Here is a 7,272-nt window from a genome sequence, read left to right on the forward strand (position 1 = left end):
TGTATTGCTTTGGAGCCTGTTCTGGAACTTGTTCTGTAGACCAGGCTGACCTCAAACTCACAGAGATCTTCCTGCCTCTGCCTCCCAAGTGCTGTGATTAAAGGTGTGTGCCACCACTGCCTGGCAGATGCATGCATTTCTATGTACCACATGTGTGCAGTGTCTTCATATTAGAAGGCAGAATCAGATTTCCTGGGCCTGAATTCACAGACATATGCCACCCACCATGTGGGTGCTTAATGGGGAATGTACTGTGTATGTTTATCTTATAGATTGTCAAATAAAATACTGTTTGGCCAATGAGACAATAAGTTAGACTGGACTAGGAGTCAAAGAGGATTCTGGGAAATATAGTAGAGAAGTGGTGATCCAGGCAGGAAGTGACATAGCAAGGAGACTCATATTTAAGTGAAGGAGAAACAGAAAGTGTCCCCTTTCCCCTCTGCTCCTGCTCCAGTGGCAGGATGTGATCCACTGACAAGGAGGGATGCCAATAAGGCATCCTATAAGATAAGTCTTATAAAATATATAGCTTTATGACAATTAAGACAGAGCTAGAAGAAGAGAAGTCCTAGTCATTGGCCAAGCAGCATTGTACCCATTACAAGTTTCTGTGTATTCATTTGGGCCTAATTCGGGCGGGCAGCTGGCATAAAGCTCACACGTGGCAGTGGGGCTCAGGCGGCTTTTGGCAGAAAGATGTATCGTAACAGGTGCTGGGAAAGGAATCTAAGTCTTGTTCCAAAGCAACAATGCTCTTATCTACTGAGCCATTCTTCCAGCCCTATTGTTTCACTTTGCAGATTTTAAAACTGACATTTCACAAATGCAGGATAAAGTAGTGTTCCTGAAAGCCTGGAAATAAATGGGATTGGAGAGAGGTTAGTTCAGTATAATGCAATATCAAGTAAGTAGGAAGAGAAGGTTCAAGAACTCTGTTCTGTTTTTGTTTGTATTGCATATATGTTGGAATCATGGTTGATAGCAATGAACCACATACTTGAACTTAGACTTTAAATGTTCTCACCACAATAAGATGATAAATATTCCAGGTAGTCGATGCTATGCTATGATAATTTTATTGATTTTGTTATCCTATACTTCACATAGAAATCAAGCAATGTTTTGTCTAATATAAGTACATACAAATTTACCTGTATTAAAAAAGTTCATGTTTACTTTATTTGTTATTACTTTGTGCATCAGTCCTCTAATATCCTAGTTTAATTTTCTACAAATAATCAATAAGTCTCTTTATTCATTCATCAGTTGATGGACATCTAGTCTGTTTCCAATATCTGGCTATTATGAATAATTTTGCTATTAACAAGTTGAGTAAATGTCTTTATGTTGTGAATGTGCCTCCTTTGGGAAGAATGGATAAATAAAATGTGGTATATTGGAGTGTTACTTAGCTGTAAGAAACAATGACATCCTAAAATTCACAGACAAATGGACAGAACTGGAAAAAAACCACATCCTGAGTGAGGTAACCCAAAACCAGAAAGACAAATATAGTATGTACTCAATCGTAAGTGGATACCAGACATATATCAAAGATACCCTGCCTACAATCCACAATCCCAGAGAAGCTAGAACCTTTGTCGACAAACAGATGGACACAGATGCAGTAATCCACAACTAATCAGTGGGCTAAACTCCTGGAGTACAACCAAATTGAGGGAGGAGCAATGATATGAACAAAGGAATTAAGTCCATGATGGGAAACCCACAGAATCAGTGGACCCAAGCTAGTGAGAGATCATTGAATCATGTCCTACAAACAGGAAATCTTAATTCAGAAAGTAGACTGAACTCTACTCCCTTAATATAGCTGACAATGGTGTGACTGGAACAATATATGAGGCTACTGGCAGTGGTTCCAAGATCTAACACTAATGCACAAACTGAATTAGTGGAGCCCATTCCATATGGATACCTTACTCAGCCTAGACACAGGGGTGTGGGTGTCCACAGAGGTGGACACGTATATTGGTCCTGCCTTGATGAGATAATGGGACAGATTTAGTAGATTTCCTAGAGGAGACCATACCCTCTCTGAGGGGCAGATGGAAGATAGGTGGGTGTGGGAGGAGAGGGGGGAGAGGAGGGAGGGGGAACTGTGATTGGAATGTAAAAAATAAAAAAGAAAACACCACAAAGAGAATTCATGCCATGAAAAAAATAATCAAGATTTTTTTTGTAAAAGATGCATGTAATTGTATAAATTATAACTCTTGAAGGAGTAAGGAACTTAGAAGTGGATAAATACCACAGAATTAATTTTTTTTGGAATATAGTAAAAAATGATTAGAATAGATATTAGTGAACACAGTAAGTTCTCAAAAGGTGGTAAGAGTATTAATCTATTCTCAACATGTGTATCTTAACAAATTGTTACAGTGGTAAATGGTAATATTTTAAGTTTTCCTGATCCAGATAAAGGAGAAGAGTTCTAAACACTCCCTATTTATTTTGCAAGCCCTTTCTGTTTTGTTTTGCACTATTTTTTCCTTTCTTAGATAATTCCTATTGTATCATCAAGATTCGTGGCACACATATTCTCTAGGAAGTTGGGGGGGAAGAGTCTTCATTAAGTTTTAAGTAACTTTATACAATGTCTTGAGAAACAAGAATTTGGGTCAACATGATGCTGATTTCAAGACATATATGACTATAACTTTGTTGTTAAGAAAGAAGGGCTGACATCAGTACCACCAATAGATTCTCTACACCCCTAAACACTGAAATATAGGCAGGCATACAGTGGTGTCTGCGTGGTTCACAATTACAACATCTTAAAAGAGTCTCAATTTCCTTGAATTTTTCCAAGTTTGGTAAGCATTAATATCATTCAAAGACCCCAAATTACATGGACAAGACACATAAAAAACGAGTTTGATGAAACAGTTTTGATGCTCTAAATCGTATAATAATTAGGGATAGTGCCAACAAAACATTGTAAATCTGTATTCTATGTGCAAACTGACAGTTACTAGCATTTGAAACATCCCTACAGTATCCATAAAATGCCTAAATTAAGTGTACAGACAAAGCTCTTGTTAAATGCTATGATGCAGGTGAATTCACTCATAGTGAGCAATTTGGAAAACAGATAGTATCATATAATGTTAATCATCCACTTAGCAAGAAACCTGAGCATTTCATTTACCTGTGTTTACTCCAGACATTTAATTTTACACTGAAGTTCTAGTATTATTGTCCCAAACAGGAAAATCATACCAGATCTCTATTATCAAGTGAAAGTATAAACACATTGTAGAATATCAAGTAACTCTGATAGTTAACACTTAAAAGGAATAGATTACTGCTGTGAGAAATAAGATGGTGGGGGTCTCAATTCATACCATGTACCAAATTGCTAGTGTGCTGTTGTAATCTGGAATATGAACAAACCTAGGGAGATACCCCTTGGCCTTTTCTACTCAGAAATGTTTCAAGGGTGGATGGCATCTCCAACATTAATATCTTTCAGTTTCTCTCATACTCAAAACAATTCTGAATTTGCCTGGAAATTCATTTACTCAGAAGACTTGCATGAAATTTTCACAAATATTCCTGGTTAGTGGTTTTATAACATAAAGTTTATTTAAGAATACGTAACTGATTGATCTGAATTATCATATTCTCATTGCAGTCTCCCCAGCCCATATCTACAACTTAACTACATCAAATTGACTTCATGCCAGATGTTTGTGCTTCATATTCAGGCTGTTCACATTCCCTGATTATGCTTCCAAGTATTTAGAAATGAACTATTCATCACTTTATACAAAGTTAGATTATTAAAAATTTTGCATGTTTTTGGATCTGTTACTAATTTTGGAAAAAATCCTGTATTTAGTTTACAGTGTAATTGTTTCCAGGATGCTAAAATATCTCATTATGGATTAATATGGGATAATATTTCTTCACTTTCTCTTGTTGCCTTTTATGCAGAAAGTTATGCCTTCCATAAGGCAGCATCAATAAACATCAGAAAACACTGCACCATTATTTGTCCTTAGCCTTTTTATTTAGTGTTTCTCCCAGCTGGTATTCATTCAAAAATGCCTATCTACCTACATAGTTTTTTTTTTGTTTTGTTTTGTTTTTTGCCCCTAGGCTGAGACTTGAGTGTCCAATCACCAAGCACTCTCTAGTTACTCGTCTCAATTTACACTGAAACAGCATAGGTTGAATATAATATAATGTGTCTGAAGAAGCAGAATGCAAGTGATATAAGGTTCAGAACTGTGAGGGAAAAAGTCACAAATACCAAATCTATGAATAAAGGGCAATGTCATAATTAACCAAAGGGGGAATGAACACAAGTCAATGACAAGTATTGGATCTTACTTGTAAGACCCTTTGTATGTAGGCCTCAGTATCCAAATAGTGACAATTTCAGGAAGAGCTCTAAGAATAAAAAATGAAATGGGACTATATAGTATAGTATGAAATGGGACTATATCATCTTGGAAAACCCTCATCCTGAAGAACTAGAGTTAGATGTACCCACTTGGCAGAGTGGCTGTAGCCACCAGCTAGGCCATATGCCCCTTTATAGTCACAGTGTCTGAATGAGTGCATCATCTCAGCTCATTGATTATTTCTAAATATGTATGAATTTTCTTCTAGATGTAAAGGTGATTTATTTGTTTAAAAGTAAAGGGTAGCAGACATTAATATTACCCAGGAGAATCCAAGAGAAAGAAGAGGTTTTAACCATGTAGAGAAATTATCAACATACCTAGGAAGAAAGAGCAACATAGTAGGTCTATAATACAACAGTGACTTTATATATGCACAGACAATTGACACACAGGGGCAGAGACATAGACTCATATGTTAATTAAATTTCCAATAGTGGATTTGATATTAATAAGAGGACTGTAATAATAATGAAATGAGAACAAATAATACATTTTTCCATCAAATTGAGACAATTAATTTAAGGAATTATAATCAATGAATAAGAGCAACAAAGTCTACTACATAAATACTTTAATTTAGAAAATTAATACTCAAATTATTTTGTTTGATTAACAGATATGTTGGAATTTTCTATCGCAGAATTTCATTGCATGTTCAACACTGTAAAACCATAAGTGATGATAGTTTCAACCATTTTAGACATCTTTTGTGTCCAAGCTCTGGTGGACACACAGAGTAAAGATCTGGAGACATTCTTCTTCCATACATCATATGGCAACATTCCTAAATTACTTACTAACAATCAGTTCACAGTATAATTTAGCACAAGAAATCAGTTGGCATGATCAGTGTTAACTATGGGATTCTTTATTGCTTCTTTTAAAAATACTGTTTCCAGGGTGGAGTTAGACTGGCTTAGTTTGAGGAGTCCTACAAGTAAACTGAGAAAATCACTTGAACAAGTGAAAGTAGATACTTTGGCATTCCATTATCTTAAAGTCCCTGAGTTGTAATTAGGAATGACAGGTGATTCTATTTATTGTTAAACAATCTTCACTCTGCGGATTAGATTTGAGACCTTCTGGCTACTGTATATGACTGATTGATTTATCTCTTACTGATAATCACATTAATTAGCCCCTAAGTCTCAATTACTGGACATTCCATCAGCTATAAACTCAGATAAAGAATGACAGTGTCCAAAATTAGACATGTTTTCTTACCACCTACCAACTCAGAGATAGACCTCAGTCATTTAAAATAATCAAGTTAATAATAAATGCTTTGTGCATTATTTAGCCTGCAGTCATATTGCCCTCTAGTTAAGTTATATGATTTCTAGAAAGTACATTTATTGGGAGGTGTAAATGAATATCTTGTCTGTTTCCATGACAGTGCATCATTCTTCTGTGTAATGAATTTCAACACTTTGGCTGAAGAGACTGTCTCCTTTGTCCTGATGTATCAGAGATTATGGGGACACTCTTACTTCTCATTCTTTTTCAGTCGCATCACCCATCTCCCATTAGTTTTATGCTTCTTTTGCCACTTATCCTTAGTTTGGGAAAGTTCAAGACAATGTGATTTTCTGCTTTTAAAATTCAATTTGAGCCCAGCAGTGGTGGAGCACGCTTTTAATCCCAGTACTCTGGATGCAGAGGCAGAGGCAGGCAGATCTCTGTGAGTTTGAGGCCAGCCTAATCTACAAAGCTACACAGAGAAACCCTGTCTTGAAAAAACAAAAAAATCAGTTTGAATAACAGAAGAAATAAATAGATAGCAAATGGAGCAATTCTATGGTAAAAGTACATGTAATTGAAGCCAAGGGAAGATATGTTTTAACTGTGAATATGTGTGGCTGTTGCACATGTATATAGAATGACATATAATTTGATAATATGTCACTCACATTTTTAGAACATATAATCTGAACATAAAACTTGGTTGGAAAAAGATATGGCATACATGCTTTGTGGATACCCATGGAAGGCCTGCCTCTTTTAGAGCAGATACTGTGGAAGAATGGATTGAGGGGGAGTGGATGAGGGGTGAGCAGGAGAGAGGAAATTCTGTTGGCATGTAAAACAATAAATTAAAAAAGAAAGGAGATGGCATAGCAAAAAGTAAAAGAAAAAAAGAGGAACACTAGACTGCTTAATTGTTACAGTTGGTCCCAAAGGTAGGAGTTTGGTTGTGGTAATATAAGTTTCTAATAAAAATGTAATCAAATCATTCCAGATGAAATATGAAGTTGCCAATTAGGAGCAGGTCTCCCTTTCATGAAGACCTTACTACATACTACACAGGATTTAAAATATTAATATCTAGTAAGTCATATTTATATAACAGCCCCAAGGAGAAAAATCTCTCTCTCTCTCTCTCTCTCTCTCTCTCTCTCTTCTCTCTCTCTCTCTCTCTCTCTCTCTCTCTCCCCCTTTATCTCCCTCCCCGAGAAGACAGGGTTTCTCTGTGTAGCTTTGACAACTCTCCTGGAACTGGCTATGTAGAGCAGGATGGTCTCAGCTCACAGAGTTCTGACTGCCTCTGCCTCCCTAGTGCTGGAATTAAAGGTGTGAGATACCACCGCCCAGTTTGAAAATCATTCTTATTTGAAATTTATGATACATAATAGTGACCGTGCTTTATCAGAGGTGTTTATAATGATGTTGCTCAGAATGGTTTCCTTTCAGATGATGATTGAGACGCTAATTAAAAAAATGGTGCCAGGTACCACAAGGGTAATAGAACTGTAGAACTGTGCTGTTTTTCTGGGATTTTGTTTTTTACTTTTTTTTTTTTTAATGTAGAGCGCTGGATGTCTCTACAATTTTTTTT

Source organism: Cricetulus griseus, chromosome 2, assembly GCF_003668045.3.
Source record: "Cricetulus griseus strain 17A/GY chromosome 2, alternate assembly CriGri-PICRH-1.0, whole genome shotgun sequence".
Lineage (NCBI taxonomy): Eukaryota > Metazoa > Chordata > Mammalia > Rodentia > Cricetidae > Cricetulus > Cricetulus griseus.